General features: G+C 54.1%; 1 protein-coding gene across 2 annotated transcripts in view; it reads left to right on the forward strand.

Moving 5' to 3' along the window:
* CUX1 (cut like homeobox 1) overlaps positions 1 to 17,339 on the forward strand; it is a 358,600-nt gene that overhangs the window by 332,074 nt on the left and 9,187 nt on the right. The gene's annotated exons all lie outside the window — the stretch shown is intronic.

A 17,339-nucleotide genomic window follows, 5' to 3' on the forward strand; every position in this document is an offset into this window, starting at 1 on the left:
AGCTGAGCCGAGCCGGGCCGGGCCGAGTCTGGCGAGCTGGGCCGAACCGAGTCGGGCCGAGTCTGGGCCGAGCTGGGCCGAACCGAGTCGAGCCGAGTCTGGCCGAGCTGGGCCGAGCGGAGCGGAGCCAAGCCGGGCCGGGCCGGGCTACACTGGGCTGGGCTGGGCTGGGCTGGGCAGAGGGGCAGGCGCCGACTCCGCGGCCTGGACCGTGTTGCGCACTTACCGCCCTGCGGGCCACAGGGCAAAATCGCCATAGGCCAAGGTGCATATAGAAAACAAAGGAGCATTAAGCCCAATCTATGTCGTGTTTTCAAGGAAGAAAACGGAAATGTGTAGTCGAGCTTTTTTGTACCCTGAAGTGTTTTTTTTATTGCCCTAAGTGATTTCCACAGGTTCTGGAATAACTCTTACAGCTTTGCCTTGTGCCCTCCTCTTTCGTGTGGGCTTTAAAAAAAAAAAAAAATCAAACCCACATATTAAAAGGGGGCTTTTTATCTGCCATCTAATGGCTTCAGAGCGATAATACACTATTATCTTCTTAAACCAGGAAAAAAAGGGGGGAGGGGGGATTTTTCAGAAAAATTAAAAAAGAAAGTTTTTGTAGCTGTTCAGTTGCCACTAAGAGATTGCACAGTCAAACCGACTCTAAACACACTAGTTTGGATTCCTAAATATTTTCAAGTAAAGAATCTTCTCGTTTGAAACTTTGAATTAAAATAAAACACATTTACTCCACATATTTTTTAACAAAAAGAAGTCACATCAGGAAACTATCTGATTTTGTGGTAGCTGACGTAGTGTTTTCTTGTACGTGAATAGAATCCTGACATGTAGTGCACATTGATCCATAGCTTTAACTGACTCTGGGCTTTTGCTGGCCAGGGTCTGTTTAATACACTCCATTCTAGGCCAAATCAGGACAAAAAGAAAAGATCCGAATCTAGGTATTTTATAATCTGCTTTTTAACCTCTAACCGCAGAGCACGCTGATCAGACCTCATATCTCGGAGGTTTAGGAGACAAGTTAGAACTGTAGCATGTCCCCGTTCGTTCTGTTTAATTTATGGTGTCTACGTCTGTGTTAGTGCGTACACGTGCGAGCATGTAAAGCAAGGAGGAAAGAGTGGGCCGCCGAGGTGGCAGCAGGCAGGTGGGGGGCCGCAGGGGCCCGCCCCGCGTGGGCAGCAGGCCTTCCTTGGCACAGAAGGCAGCACACCGCACAGCACTCTCCCGGGCGCCTGATGGACTGAGCCCCACCAGGGGCCGCCGCTCCCCGGGCCTGGGCAGGGCTCTCGCGCACGCGCACTCTCTCTCTCCCGCTCTTCCCACCACAAGCACTGAGGACTGTTGACGTCGTGGGAAGCTTCCTTCCCTGCAGAAGAGAGAACGTGGCAGTCTGGGCTCTGCTCCCACCCCTGTAGAAATGGCCCACACTCACACCAAAACGTTGTTGCTCTTCACTTCCAGACCAGACCATTCATTGGCCCTTCATTCATTCTGCCTCTTGGAACAGTTCTTTTATGCACAGTCTAGGGCAGTCTAAGTACAAATCAGAAGTCTAACTTGTCTCTGATTCCTCCTGTTGTCTGTGTGTATATGCGTGAGAGTAGAGGTGGATGAAGAGTGTGCGTGTGTGCGTGTGTGCAATTTTATACGTCTGTGTATTTTCTTAAGTACCTGTGCACACATAGAGTGCATTACTGCCACCTTTTTTCAATAAGCTGTTTTATCAGTTATGGCTTCTACAAGTTTGCTAATTTAGACTCCTTTATTGCCATATCTTTAAACTAACAATAGATGATTTCGGTATATATATATATTTTTTTTTGCTTATTTATAGGTGCTGTATTTTATTATCTGATTGTTAGGAAGGGATGAAAGGGGCAAATATTCTTTAGAGGGATAGACTGCCGGCAGTATTGGGTATAATTTACAAGATGTAGTTGTCATACTGTATATTACTGATTGAAAACTTTTTGACCGTATTGTGTATCATTGAAACCTTTGTCTTAGGTCAACATCTTTGGATGGCATTTTAATGGTGCATTCATTATTTCTTAAGTTTAATTAATATTACCTTTTTTGATTTGGGGGGGTGGGAGGGAGTTATAATTTTCAAGGTATGCTCCCGCTATTACACCTCAGTGTGCTTGTATTAATTAACTTGTAGGACTTTGACTGTAAGATGTGAAACCACATTTCTTGCATGATGTTTTAGGAATTATGTAGTTCATTTACAGTCTTTTAACCTGCAACCGCAGCACTTAGTTCAAGTTTTCACAAATTTAAGAGTCACTACACTAAAGACAATGCCTTTTCATGAATAAGAAGTTTTCAGAAGGCTCTAGGAGGCTGGGAGGCAGGCTGTTTGTCTTTTGATGGTCGGGTCATCTCTGAACTTGATACCTGGTTCAGTGAGAAGAGAATTCAAAATGGAGGAGCTTAAGGGGAGGCAGATTACCATCTGGCTCGATGCAGGTGCATTCAGAAGAGCGAGTTTGCATTAGTGACCCCCTAGGACAGTGAGTAGCAGAGCCCCTGACAGTACTGTGGTGTCCTCTCCACGAAAACCTCGAGGGAATTTTGTCATCGTATGTGATGAATCTGAATATCTGATTTTGATTAGAAAGAAAAGCAGGGAGTTAACCAGAAATGTTAGGGTAGTGTTTTAGTTTTAAAGGCATGACTGTTATTTACAAAGGTGTTCAATCCGAGGCAGTTGAGAAAGTATAGGTTTGTCCATCCTAGTGGCCACATAGTAACAGTCTAAAACAGCCACTTTGGCTCTTCCAAGCAATTTAGTCCCTTTTGTTGGGTTTTGTTGGTTTGTTTGTGTTTTGTTTTGTTCTGTTTTTTTGACTAGGTTTTTGTTGATTTCCACTCTACCTTTTTTGCCAGACTTACATCTGGGTGCTCGATACAATCAGTTGGTTAAGGTTTGCTTGCGGTTCTGTGTTTGTATTTTTTTTCCTCTATTTATTTTTTTTTTTAATTGTGATCCCAACCCTGTGATCGTTTTTGTTAAGCTTTCGCTGTCTGTAATACTTCTAAGAGCTGCCACTAAATAACAGAAACCTTTCAGGGGGTCGGGGGAGCATCCCCCCTCCTCGTCGCACCCCTCAGTTTGAGTCTAAGGGTTGATCTTTCATCTTGATAAGCAATATTCAAGTGCCTTGAACAGCATCCTCTCGGGGGGCTTACCTTCAGCTGGCTGGCATTCCAAGCAGCAGCTCCCACAGGCAGCCGACCTCCTCCTCTTTATGCTCCATCAGTTTAAAAAGCTGATTTGTACCTCTCCCCTGGGGAAAACGGTTCCGTAGAAAACACTAACGCTTAATTACAAGCTCCATTATACCATTTTAAATGGCTTCTTTTTGTTAATTGGAGGCGGTGTTCATAACTTAAGGTTTCTGCCATAACTTAGCTGGCTAAGTGGAGGCTCGGTATAAAAGCAGTGTTGGCGTTCAGCCTCTTGACCCTTGGCTCCCACCCACCCTCCCTTGTGGGGTATCCGAGGTAGCAGGTGTACGGTTCTGTCCTAGACCTGGGCCCGCTCGCTTCCACCGCCTGGCTCCCAGGTGACCGCCCACCTTGAACTTCGGGATCAGTTGGGATTTCTGGGATTTCTGTCTGCCAGACCGCCCTTCTTTAGAGAGGATGACCGCAGCCAACTAGCTCAGCTCGATCATTCTCAGAGCCGAGCTGCGTTTGGAGCGTCACGACCCAGGTAGCTCGTGGGCAGCAGACTGTCCCGGGGACGCAGGCTTGCAGAAGTCTCCAGGAAATGCCAGGATCTTGACTCGTATGACTACTCTCAAACCACAGCCACTATGTCTGTGAGAGTGACTGAGGCAAAAAGATGACAGTTGTGGCCTCCCTCCCTGCCCAGTGCCCTTCCTTTCGGCATCTTTGTTTTCTCCCCATTTAAGAACCGGCCGGTCCGATGTGGACCGGTGGTCCGGACCCAGACCGCGACAGAGCTTTGGGTTGAGTGTTTCTCTGTGCTCTCTGTGGCCGTGAGAGACCCCTGCCCATGTACCCGCCCCCCCCCCCCCGCCGCCCCGCGCCCGGCCGGCCGGCCAGCTCTAGGAGGAAGAAAACCTCTCGTCTGCCTCCCTGGCCCAAGCCGTATCTGTCGTGCAGCTGGTGAGCAAAGCAAGCAGAAGGCAGGTTGTACTCTAATCCGAGGGAAAGCTCTGGCATCGGCTCATTGCCCCAAGATCGTGCCCCAGTCACGCCCTAAGAGGTTGGGACAAGAGTCACCGCCACCACCCCTTCCCCACCCCACCCCCGCCCGGCTCAGTCCACAGGCAGGTGGACTAAGGGTTTCTTTGTTCCTCCTGAACTCCTGCCCTCTCTCGCAGAGGTGATCAATGAACTCCATTGACATTCTATGCAATGTTTCTCCTCCCTCTCGTTTTGGAAAAACAAACCTCACCTAAGACAGCAGAGAAGTCAGGGGGAGTAGATGCGCGCCCTTCTGGGACGCGCGCAGAGTGGAACGGTGGTAGTGACTTTACTCCATCTTGAGCTGGGGGACAACAGCCATTGCCTTAAATGCACTATGACAGGTGCCTCTCGACAGGCCTGTAAAAACCAGAGTCTGCCCTTAGCCATCGCAAGCCCCTGCTTTGGGAGGCCAGCAAGCCCGCCATGCGGGGGAGACGTAGTAAGGCGAGGTTCGGGCCTGTGTGGCCAGCGTGGTGGCTGCTTGCCACGTCCCTTCAGGCAAGAGGTCTGCTTCCCTCCCTGGATGTCCTCCCTGTCGGCACACTCCTCCTCATTTGTCCCCTTCTACCTCACCTGTGCTCCCACGGGACGTGACTCCTCACCCCCCTCCCCTCAGAAGCACGAGGCACAAGTGGGCTCTCGGGGGTGGGAGGAGTGGAGAGCGCTAGAAGCGTGGTGTTCGTGAGTGTGTCTGGGCCTGGTGGGCAGGCTGCTTTCCCTCTTCTCTTTTGTGAGCACAACCTGGACAGACAGCTGTGCTCCTCGAGGCACATGGATTTTTCTCTTGACTTCCACCTGTTCCTGACGCTCTGACAGCTGTTTCCTTTGCAGGCAGGGGCGGTCTCGGGCCTCAGAGGGTCTTGCTCTGTCTTGCCTTTGCTTTCTGCCCATTCCTGCTCAGCTGTTGAGATCTGTCAGAGCCATTTCCCTTGCCCTGGGCTGCCCCTAACTGGCCACGTGAGGACACTTCCCTAGGATTTCTGTCTGGTGTCGGGGAACGCGGTCTTTATTTGTCTCTGGCACAGGGAGGCTATGATTTCAGCTCCACTTTGAGACCTCCTTTGGAAGCGTCTCGAAGACGGGAGAGGAAATGGTGTTCTCCCGTCCGTAAACCCAGTCGTCAATCACACGACTCTTGCCAAAAGAATATGCCAGTTTCTACTCAGTGCAGAAAACAAACCCAGCTCCCAGAGCTGCTGGTTAGACGTGGGTCCATCCTCTTTGGTGGCCAGTGTTCTCCTGGTGGAAAAGAATTGGAAGTGAGAGACTTAAGAGTTGTGCTGTCTTCAGGCGCTTGGGCATTTGTCAGGAAATGCCCACAGCGGGAATTCCCCCCAGTGCTTTTGTGGCTTCATGATGGCCTTGGTGGCAACGGGGGAGCCTTGGGGGCCCCCACGGCGGAGCTGCCACCCCAAGTGGCAAGATGGTGGCCTGGGCCTCCGGTGTGACAGAGTTCCGTTTCCCTGCGTACTGAACGTTGGTCAGGCCGGCACGCTTGCTGAGAGGAGGGCCCAGTTTGGCAACAGTATATCCATTCCCACCAGTTTCTGCCTTTTTGTAGACGAAAGCTGCCAGGAAACAAGTTCCCAAGGAAAGTTCCAGAAAGATCCAGCCTGTGAACCCTTAGAGATGTGCTGAAAGCAGAGGCCCAAACCCTCGGAGTGAATCGGGAAGGCAGAGGAGGGGCGTGGAGGGCAGTAAGCCGGGCAGGAAATGAGCCCCGCCCGAGTCCCCTGCCTGTCCTCACCAGGGAAGGAGGAAATGCAGCTTCCCAGTCTCTCCCACTTGAGGGACCTGCCAGCACCTGCCCAGGGCTTGCTGCTGTTCTTCCTCCACCTCCCCTCCAAAGAGCCTGTGACCACGGTGTCTGTGGTATCTCCATTCTAATTTTTGCATGAAGTGACATTTAGCTTTAACAAGACATTTCCAAAGCGCCTAGTCTCCTCCGGAATGCTAACTTTAAAAGTTGGGCATTGTAGGCGAAGATTCCTAAAAAAGGCTAGCGAGAGAAAGGCATTAGGCTATGCAGAAATGTGTACTTCCCCAACCCCGTTACTAACCTTTGAAAATAACTTTTGGGTTGCTTTCCATGGGTCATTATAGTTTCTCCAATAATGTTAGGTATAGTCTGTTACTGTCATTTCTGTAGTGTTTAGGCTTTAATTTCTACCACAAAATATTGCTATATGCTATGTATCAAGCTTTCTGTGATCAGAAAGGAAAGGTGCCTTATATCCCAATGTCACGGCTACATCCCTATGGACAATAATCAGAAGCACAGTGTGTGCGGAAGCGTTGGGACTTCCGTTGGTGAAACCAGACACCATTCAGCAAGATGCATTGAAAAAGTGGCACGGGGCTGCTTTTGTTTGAAAGTTCCTCTCCTTTTTCATTTTTTCCATCTTTTTTCTTTGCTTTCTTTGCTTGCTTTTTTTTTTTTTTTTGGTAGTTCGCTTTAAACGAAAAGCACTTAAGTAGATGACTGTGTAAAAAGCTCTGTGCAATAGAAATCATTTTTCTTCATTTTTAAGAGAGAACGTATTGCACACCAAATGAACTCAAAGTAAGCTTTAGCCCAGGACGATTCAGGTTGTGGGTGTTCACTGTAGTTCTGTTCGTTCATGAACTGAAGGGAAAACAGGCCTCCCCAGCCCCCCCTCCCCCCCTTGCTCAGCCTGCCTCTCGCTGACCACCGAGCTGGGTGCTGGGTGCGCAGGGCCCACAGGCCCCGGGCGGGAGCCGCTGGCTGGGTGGCANTGAACTCAAAGTAAGCTTTAGCCCAGGACGATTCAGGTTGTGGGTGTTCACTGTAGTTCTGTTCGTTCATGAACTGAAGGGAAAACAGGCCTCCCCAGCCCCCCCTCCCCCCCTTGCTCAGCGGTCGACTCAGCAGCTAAGAACCCTCCCGATCGTGAGACCACAGCCATCCCTTCCAGCACTTAACCTTTTCTTGTTGAGTTGGATTGACTGCTACTGACCTGCCAGTGTGCGTGAGGGTAATTATAAAAGGATGTTTCCTTGAGAAGAAGAAAAAAAAAATTTATTTCTATCCTCTTCTATTTATTGTTAGGTTAATCATTTAAGTTCTTATCAGGAGTGTATTGTTGTTTTGTGTTGTTGTTGCTATAAATGCTTTTTGCTATCACTCCGGTGGTTACTGTCTTCTGCCTCCTGCCCTCTCCCCTCCCACACACACCCCCCCTCCCCGGAAAAGAACCGAAGGGTCTGGGGATTTGACTGGGGGGCAGAGGGGGCTTCTCCAGCAGAATCAGACCTCTGGCTCCAGAGTAACCGCTCAAAAACTGGTGGTCTCCACGTCTAACCTTTTCAGTGAGGGAGTTGAACACTCGTGTGAGGAGTTACAGACTTAGAAAAGCAAAGTTCAGTTCCCCAAAGCCTCCTAGAGCCTCTGGTAAGCCTTCTGGGTTCATGAAGTCTCAGCGAGCCCTGGTCAGAGCGGGCGCGGCGGCCTGGTCGAGACCACAGCTTCCGAGGGAGAGAGTGGTTTCCTGCAAGGCTCGCGTGGGTTGCTCTGTTTTGTTGGCTTTTCTTGTCGTTCTTGTTGGTTGTTCCCCTTGCCTACGAAGTTGGGTCAAAACCATCTTGCGAGGCAACAGTGTTTCCGAGTCCGGCTGTGGCTTGAGGACCCTCGGCAGGGTGGGGGAGCCCCTTTCCCCCTTGATGCGGTGAAGCGTGGAGGGGGAACACGTTGCTTGCGAATCAGGTGTGAAGGTGAGGTGGGGCTGGCTTCCCGGGCCTAGGAGGAGGGGGCTCCCCTGCAGGCCGAAGTCCAGGTGGGGCCACACGGCCGCTCCCAGAGGGCCCCCCAAGCCCCCGCCTTGCTTTCCGGGCCATGACTTCTTCCCTTCTCTGAAATCGTTGGGGGGGGTCCCGACCTCGTTCTCATCTCTTCGAAAGCAAGCCCTCCGATGAAATCACCACCCCCATCCCTCCTCCCGCCCCACCAAAGGGTTTTCATTTCTCTCTAATTAGTCTATGCATTTCTCTCTCTTGAGCCGTTTTCTGCCTCTTTCCTTGAGAAAACGGGCATCTCCTGTCCCACCGAGACCCCTCGGAAAATGCTGTGCATTTTGGAGACGTGAGGATTCATGCAAAAATTCTGACAGCATTTGAGAATGATTCGTTGGAAAATAGAAGTGGGGGGGAAAAAAAGGAAAGGAAAGGTGGGTTTCCCCGCATCCCTTTCCACTAAGTGAGACCTAGCTCTTTGCAACGTGCAATAACTACTTGCCATGAGAGCGGGTAGCGCCACGCTCCTGTCCAGACTACTAACACAGCACAAGACAAGCTCGCTCGCAGAGTGGCGGACTTCTTCCGGAATACCTTCCATAAGCTCAGCTCCCCCCCGCAGTGTATCGTGGTGTCTTTACATTTTAGCAGTATTTTATATTTTCTGTAACGCACTAAGTCTTAGATGTTTTTAGAGCTCGTTTGTTAATACAATCACAGACTTTTTTTTCTAATCCTCACAGAGACCCAATTGACCAAAAACAAAAACAAAAAAAAAGACAAAAAAAAAAAAAAACCAACAACAACAAAAAAAAGGCGTCATTTTTGTACAAATAGCTTCGAGAAGCCTCTGTTGTGTTGCTGTGGCCCATCTCCGGTAACATTTTTTTTTTCTTGCTATTTGTTTTCGACATTAAGAGTCAAAAGTTGGTCCAGCTGGCGTGGGGGTGGGGGAGGCACCCGTCGGCCCCTGGCGTTGTCCCTTCTGTCCTTGGTTAGCCATACGATGTTTGTTCTCAGCACTGTACAACGGTCCCTATATGATATGGAGAAGCAATATCACTGTATGAAACTCACACCATGTATTATTATTATTCACTAGCACCCTAGGTGTGATAATTGAAGTAAATATCTTTTATACAAACACAAGACTGCGTGGGTTGTTTTTATTTAAAGTGCCCCGGCCTGAAGAGAAGCAGCAAACACTCTCATTCTGGGTCCAAAGGGCATCTCAGGAGCTGCCTGGCCGAGGTAGACATCCCTCCGCCTGCCGGTGCTTGTGGTCGCGTGGGGCCGCCGGACAGGTGGCCGCAGAGGCCTGGCATAGGGTCGGATGCGTGGGGGTCTGGGCAGGCCCTCCACCGCGTCTCCAGCCGGGCCTGAGTCCCTGCTTGCTGTCGTGGGCCTTCCTGTTTGAGTAGCCTTGAAATACTGACCCTCCTGGCGTCCGCCTCCTTGTCTGTGAAATGAGCACACCATCGCTTGTCGCGCAGGCTCGCGAGGACCGGGAATGGTGGCCGACGGCGCTGGGCCAGGCTGATGGTGGCGGCCCAGTTGAGTGGGGCTCGGGTGCCCGGGGGCCGCGGCCAGGTACCCCTGCAGGGCAGCCCGCACCCAACCAGTGGCTTGGCCTAACCTGCTCTGTGTGTGTGTGTTGGCGGCCGTGGGGGGAGGGGGGAGCGTCTCTCACTTTGTCCCTGAATCCTGATGTCAAAGACAAGCCCCCTGGGGTACCCGGTAACGCGAGCAAGTGAGTGGAAGGAGGAAACGGTGTCTGTGGGTTTCTGGAATGTACGGGCTCCCGAGAAGGGGTCTCCAGCCAGCGCGCGGGGCTGGAGGCAAGAGAGCTCTGTAGAGTTGGCTGCTAGGTGGCCCATGTGCTCGTGACTGAAGAGGTTTCTCATCTTGAAATCTAGAAGGTTGGGAAAGACTCGCGATCCTCACCGATGTGTGACAGGGCGGGGGTTGGTTTGTCGTGCAGTAATTTGTAGGTTTCAGAATGCGACGCTCCCACATGTGGTACAGAAGCATGAGCCCTCCTCCCTCCCGTGGGAGAAGCCCCCGCGAGCACAGGACAGTTTCCCGCCAGCACCAGGCGCTCCCAGAAGCCCTGAGTCTCATCGGGTCGCTCGGACCTGAGCATGGCCAGAGCTGTCCCCCAATGTCTGCCCCGACAGATGGGAGAAATTAGGATAAAACCAGCAGAGCTGTGTTCTGAGTTTGACTCCACTAACATTCTGCTGCTTTTCCAATGACTGGTTTGGGTATGCCCCCCTCTTTAAAGATCTGGTAACTAAATTAAAATATAAAATGTAAAAAAATAAAGAACACTTGGCACAAAGCCTTTTAACCCAGAAAGTCTCCCCTGGTGCTTTTAAAGTGAGATTTAATTAAGCCAAACTATAGTTACACATGGTTTCGTAGGCCTGACTCTTTCTGTAAACGGCCAGCTCCCGAGGCACAGAAGGGAGCGAAGTTTCATGCTCTGACTGCAACCCCCGCTCCGGGCAGAGTCATGGCCTCCCTGTGTGTGGCCTCCCTCTCCCTGTAGTTAAGTGGGTCTGAACAAAATGACGGAGCTTGTACAGAGGAAGTACAGAGGCCAAGGCCACCCCTTGAAAAAACCCAGGAATCGGGGGCGCTGATCCCTGATGCAGTCGCGAATCTACGTAAAACTTTGGACTCCCCCAGAACGTCACTGTTAGTAGCCTACTGTTGACCCGAAGCCCTACCCATAACATAGTCGCCGAACACATATTTTGTATGTATACGTATAATATACTATATACTGACAATGAAGTAAGCTAGAGGGAGAAAAAAAATGTGATTAAGAAAATCATAAGGGGGGCACCTGGGTGGCACAGCGGTTAAGCGTCTGCCTTTGGCTCAGGGGGTGATCCCGGCGTTCTGGGATCGAGCCCCACGTCAGCCTCCTCCGTTGGGAGCCTGCTTCTTCCTCTCCCACTCCCCCGGCTTGTGTTCCCTCTCTCGCTGGCTGTCTCTATCTCTGTCGAATAAATAAATAAAATCTTTAAAAAAAAATCATAAGGAAAATACATTTACGCTGGGGAACTGTAAAAAATCCGCGTGTAAGTGGACCCGTGCGATTCGAACCTGTGTTGTTCAAGGGTCAGCAGTAATCATCAGAGTGGGCGAGTCATCAGCTGTGAGCCTGTCTGCCTGTGTTTTTGAAAGGGCCTCCCAGTGGCTGCCTTGGGTTGGGGTACACTGCTGCCTCCTGCACAGTCCCTAGCGTGCTGGCTTTGGGGGGCACACGGCCTGCTGGTCTCCTCTTGGGCATGGCATTGGTTCCTGCGCAGGGACGTGGGGGCGAGCTGAGAACCCCGAGGACTCTGGGGAGCTGATTTGATGTTGGTTTTGAGGGGGGGGCTTCTGGTCACCAGACCCTTGACCTGCGTCTGGCCCCCCGCAGGGTGGGGTGAGCCACGTTCGTGGAAGCGGGAGGCGCAGCGCGTGCCCAGGCTTGGACGGGCCAGAAGCAGCTGCCTCTTCCAAGAAGCTTGGGCTCTCGGAATGTCGAGAGGAAGGGCCTTTTTTTCTTTTTTCAAGAAATCGGTTTGTGGACGGGTAAAAGGCTGCTCTGTTTGGGACAGCGGAGTGGGGGGCTCCGGGGAGTGAAGTTGGAGGACCCCGCTCGCTTTGCAGTGAGGCACCGGGACCCTCCCGTGTGGTCACGTGGCAATGCGCTCGAGCCCCCACGTCTGTCTTCTCTTCCCAGCTGCCGGGCGACCTTGGGCAAGCTCTAGGCAAGCTCAGGAAACCCTTTCTGAGAGAACGAAGGGATTTAGCTTCTTTGAGCTTCCATCTCTGTCTCCGTGGAGGGGATATAATACTGCCAGACTCGCAGGGCTGCCGGGGGCGGGGGGGGGGGGTACCGAACGATGACACCTGTAGACTGTTCATTACAGCGCCCAAAGCCCACGGCAGGCACTCAGGACGTGTCAGTGGTGGCGGTTGCTGTGGCTGTTATGTCACCGACTTTGGTGGCTGGGGCAGCTCCCTCGGGTCAAAGCCGTTTCCACCTTGTGCTGGAGCCGGAGGAGCCCCGACTCGGGAGCAGGCGCTCGCGCGGGTTAGCCAGGGCACCGGCGGCCACGGCCTGACCACCACCAGTGACGCCCAGTGACGCCCCACAGGCTCCAGCCTCTGCTAAAAATGCAAGTCTCAGTTCCTCTGTGGCTGAAGCCGCCACGCTGGGCTGGGCCACAGACAGGAAGGCAGGCCCCTCCCTGCGCCTCAGTCTTGTTGGGGGGGGGGGCGGGCCGTCCCAAGAGGAGGCTTCCTCTTAGAGGCCCATCTGACTGGAGCATCTGGTGAGGCTGCTCCCCACCCCGGGACCCCCAAGCCCAGGAGTCTCTCGTGTTTGAGGAGAGTAGATTCTCTGGGACAGTGGTTCTCGACCGGGGGTGACTTTGCCCCTCGGGGCACTTGACAGCGTCTGGAGGCATCTGGGGCTGTCACCGCCGTGCAGGGTGGTACCACTGGCATCTAGAGGGGAGAGGACAGAGATGCTGGTAAACACCTTACAAGGCATCGGACAGTCTCCCCACCCCCAACAAATAATGATGTGGCCCCAAATGTCAACAGTGCTGAGTCAAGGAGTCCGGGGGCTCCTTCCCGGGCATAGTCAGCAGATAGTCACTGAGAACTGCCCTGTGCCAGGGACATGCTCCAGGCTGGGAGTCCGGCAGCCTCAAGCCGCTCCCAGCCCAGAGGGGAGACAGAGCCGTGCAGAACCACAGCCCAGGCCTTAAAATGGGAAAGGACATTTGCAGGCGGCGGGGAGAGCACCCCGGAGTGAGGGGAAGCAGGTGCACAGAGTGAGCGATGTAGCAAGTCAGAGGAAGAGCCAGCTCCTGAGTGCGGGCAGGGTGGGCGGGGGCGGGGGGCAGCTGCACTGTTGGGAAGAACAAAGCTGACTCTGGAAGCAGTGGCTGTAGTTGAGGCTTGTTCTCTCCATCTGACCAGATGTAGTGAAGAGCGGCTGCAGCCATGCTCGGGGTACAGGGATCCCAGCCGGGAAGAAAGTGCCCCCCAGCTCAGACCCAGCCCGGGAGGCCATGCCCCGGGAATCCCTTTGCAACCTTCTGTCTAAATGAATGGGTGTTTCCCCACCAGGAGGTATGGACTCAGCCCATCAGCTGATGGCATAGAGGGCTAACCGTGCCACTGATCTGCGTCATAGCAGGGGACAAACAAGGAGCTTGCCTTTCAGAGAGGCCAGATGGTAGACCGAATAAGTAAGTGAATTACGTAGTGCCTTAGACAGTGGTCAACGTTACAGGAGAAAAACAAGGTAAGGGGAATTGGAAGAGCAAGGCGAGGGCTTAAAGTTTTAAATCAAGTGGTCAGGGTAGGCCTTGCTAGAAGGTAACATGTGAACAGAGTCTTGACAGAGGGGAGGGGATGCCAATGCCTGACGTAAGAACATCCCAGGCAGAGGGGAAACAGTAAGTGCAAAGGTCCTGTGGTACAGATGTGCCTGGGAGACTGAATAGCCGAAGCAAAACCACCAAGGGAAAGAGTGGTAGACGACCAGGCCAGAGAGAGGAGGGAGTGGCAGGGCAGGAGGTGGGGCCTTGCAGGCCGTTGCAGAGTTTTGGCTGTTACTCTGAGGGACGTAGGCTCCATTGGACGGTTTGGACAGAGGGTGGTCTAATCTGACTGTTTAAAAGGCTCTCTCTGGAGGCTGCTTTGTGACTAGACTGCAGGGCTAAGGGTGGAAGAAGGCAAATCTGTGAGGAGCCTGTTGCCATAAGGCCCAGAGGCTATGATTTGCACCAGGTGGTGCAGTGGTGAAAAGTGATTGGCTTCTGGATGTATTTTGAGGGTAGAGCCCAAAATAGGACTTGAGACAGATTAGAGGAAAGGAGGGATAGAGAAGAGCGAGGACAGGCTTTGGGCTGAGCCACTGCTTCCCCAGCCCTGAGGACACCACCTCCCAGGCTGTCCAAAGAGGGGTCCTGCTGGGGTGAAGCAGGTTTGAGGGGCAGGGATCAGGCCCCAGTTTGGACCAGTTTGGACTCCACGCAGTGAGCTCAGGGAGAGGAGTGGCCTGGAGGACACGCTGGAGAGTCACCACCTTTCAGTGGCACGCCAAGTGACCGGAGGGAAGGACAGGAGAGCATGTGGGGACACTGCCTTGTGGGGACACCGCCCGGGTCCCGCAGCGTTGAGAGCTCAGCAGGGAGAAGGAGCAGCAAAGGAAGGAGAGCGAGCAGCCAGCCGGGCAGGAGGCCCGAGAGGCCGTGGTGCCCTGGAAGCCAGGAGCCGGTGGGTCAGGAAAACGAGGGCTGAGGACACAGCGATGAGCGGGGTTTTTGGCCACCTTGGCAAGGACAGGTGGCGTAGTGGGCATCCAAGTCAGAAGGGAAAGGTTTAAGGTTGTGGACACAAGAACAGGTTAACTTCTGTGGAGAGTTTTGCAGGAGGGGAAGTAGAGTCAAGGGGAGTGTGTGTGTGTGTGTGTGTGTCACACAGCAGAGCCCAACACGCTCCGTGCGCTTGTGGAAAGAAGCACAAGAGCCGATGCCACAGGAGAGAGGGAGGACCCTGGCTGGGCCCCCGGACCGAGGGGCTGCCACCCGCAGGCACGGGAGTGCTCAGCACTCATCTCTGGCCACCTGTGGGGACAGACAGGTGTAGAGATAGCGGGCGATGAGCAGGGGGCTGATTGAATAAGGCAGGGCCCCCCACCAGCGGGAAAGCCGTGAACACAACACCCCAGGCCTGCCATCCAGTTGTGATAAGTTTCTGCATTTAATCAATCCGCAGTCCGAAATTGTGCCTTGGGGCGCCTGGCTGGCTTAGTCGGTTAAGAGTCTGCCTTCGGCTCAGGTCATGATCCCACGGGCCTGGGGTAGAGTCCCGCATCGGGCTCCCTCTCCCTCTGCCTGCCGCTCCCCCTGCTTGTGGTGGCTGTCTCTCTCTCTCTGGCAAACAAATAAATATAATCTTTAAAAAANTAAAAAAAAAAAAAAAAGGAAATCGTGCCTTGACCTTAAGTCTTGACCTTGACATTGCTTTGATTTCTTTGTCCCCTCTGTGCAGTACACCCCCTAGGAAGCCTTCCCAGATTCTCCCCAAAGGACAAGACCCCACGAACTTTCACAGGGGGAGGCTGTCTGGCCCGTCTTACATGGGCCACCTTGCAAGGGGTCCTCTCTCTATCCCACTAGCGTTCGTCTGTCAGTCACTCCCTCCCCCACACCTGCCCCCACCCAGCCTCTCCTTCTCCGTAGGTTTTCCCCTTGTTGTTAGATACCGCATTCTGCATGCTCCGTACTCCTGAGCACGCCGCCCCACTCCATGCTGCGCCATCTGGCATCTGTCCAGAATGGGCCTGTCCCTAGGTCCCTCCCCTGCCACCTCCCCCATTCCACCACCACTTTGACCAGAGGCTTCCCTCCATCTCCTTGCTCAGCCTTTCTTGAGACCCCAGCGACCCCTCCTTACTCACTGTCCCTATTCAACTTGGCACCGTGACACACCTAAGTTCCCCCTGCTTCCTGCCACCTCCTCCCTGGGTCTTTTCTGGGACACCCCTGAAAATGTCAGTGTTCCTGAAGGTTCTGGCCATTCTCACCATGGCTGTCTCTGGGCTTCCATGTTCGCTGCCATGGCGGGGTGGGAGGGGGGGTGCCCTGAGTTCTCCCCAGCCTGCATCTTTGGCCTCAGGCCCTGGGTCCCGCTCCCCCATCCACAGGACCCCTTAGCGGCTCCACTAGCACCCCCTACTCACGGAACCCAGCCCATGCTGCTGCTCACCCCTTCCGCGTTTGGGGAACCAGCTCCAGGCACAGGCCTCACCTCCTGGGTTCTGTATAACAAAGGGGTCACAACGGCCTCCAGTACCTTCTACTGCCTTGGCCCAGGGCCGGAATCCAAATCCGGTTCTGCCAGAGTCCAGCTCAGGACCTCCTTTGACAACTTGGTAGTGGCCACCTGAAGAGGTGCCCCCCAACTTCTTGGTCTGCTGTTCCTTCCCCCAGCAAGGAGGCAGAGGAAAGCAGGGAGTGGCAGCCAGGGGACCCCGACAGAGCAGACTGAAGTGGCTCCAGGGTAGGGTCTCCGAGCAAGGTCTGTAACTGAGGCCCCTCCTTTGGGGTGGATGCCCACACGGGCAGTTGCCTGGCCTTCTCGTCCCCCCAGCGTGGACCGACAGCTCACTGCTAGGGTCCAGCTGGGCTCCCAGCCCCACCTCGGCAGCCTCTGGTATCCCACCACACCCGGGGCCTGCCTTCAGCCTCGCCCCATCACCTCTGCCGCCCCACCTCACCCAGCCCCTTCCCCGTGTCTCATGGGTAGCCAAGCTCCGTGTCTGCTGGGAGTGCAGGCGGCCAGCCCTCAGTTCTGCTCAGAGCCCCCTCTTCAGGGATGGCCACTCCCGACTCTCAGCTTTGCTCCCCCCAGAGATCCCCTCGATGGCTAGCCCAGTGTCTGGGGGCAGGGGCAGCAGCATTTGGGGCAAGCCGTCCAGGCCAGCTCCGCAAAGCGGCCTGGCACCCACCGGCTGGGGCAGCCCAGAGCAGTGCGCAGGCACGGGCACCCCTCTTACTGCAGGGGCCTGACCAAGACCGTGCCAGGTGAAATAGCAGTGCAAGCAGTCTTCTTGCTGGTATCTTACCTACCCCTCATGTGGCACTCGGGCCCCCACACCACACTGTGGGCACACCTCTGGGGCTGAGGGCTCGCTCCAGCTAGACTTTGGTCCCCCCCCACCATAGTTCCCTGCACCTCCACCCCGGCCTTCCTATCCCCACAGTCTACAGCCTGAAGGCCAGAGCCCCACCCCGCCACCCAGCTGTCGGGGAAGGGCTTGCACATGGCCTGGAGGGGACACCCTGGGTTTTGGTCCCGGACCAAGAGGCCTCCGTTCTTCATCTGTAAAATGGGGATCACCTTTTCTGACTGATTGGATTGTCGCAAGATGTGGAGTCTGGCGTGTAGCGGGCACCCAGGAGATAGAGCAGGTGGGGGTGAGGTCAGCGTCACCCCCGCCCCAGCTCAGGACGCTGAGCGCAGCCAAGGCCAGGTTGGCAGGCCACGTGGTGATAGGGAGGGTACGGGGCCATCCTCCTGACTCTGCCCCTGGCCTGGAGCCTTTGGGCATTTCTGGTGCCACAGTGCCCCCTGGTGGCCATGCCGCCTACCCCGAAGCACCGCGCCTCCACCACCTTCGCCGCCGCCGCCATTTAGAACTGAGACCCGGGCTGCTCCCAGGCACCCACTGTCCTCCCTGCTACTGGCTGCTGATGATACCCCCCCCCCCAGGCCTGGACTGGGAGACTCTCCCAACATCTCCCACCCTCCGAAAGGACAGGAAGGTCTCCATA

This window comes from Ailuropoda melanoleuca, chromosome 10 (genome assembly GCF_002007445.2).
Source record: "Ailuropoda melanoleuca isolate Jingjing chromosome 10, ASM200744v2, whole genome shotgun sequence".
Classification (NCBI taxonomy): Eukaryota; Metazoa; Chordata; class Mammalia; order Carnivora; family Ursidae; genus Ailuropoda; species Ailuropoda melanoleuca.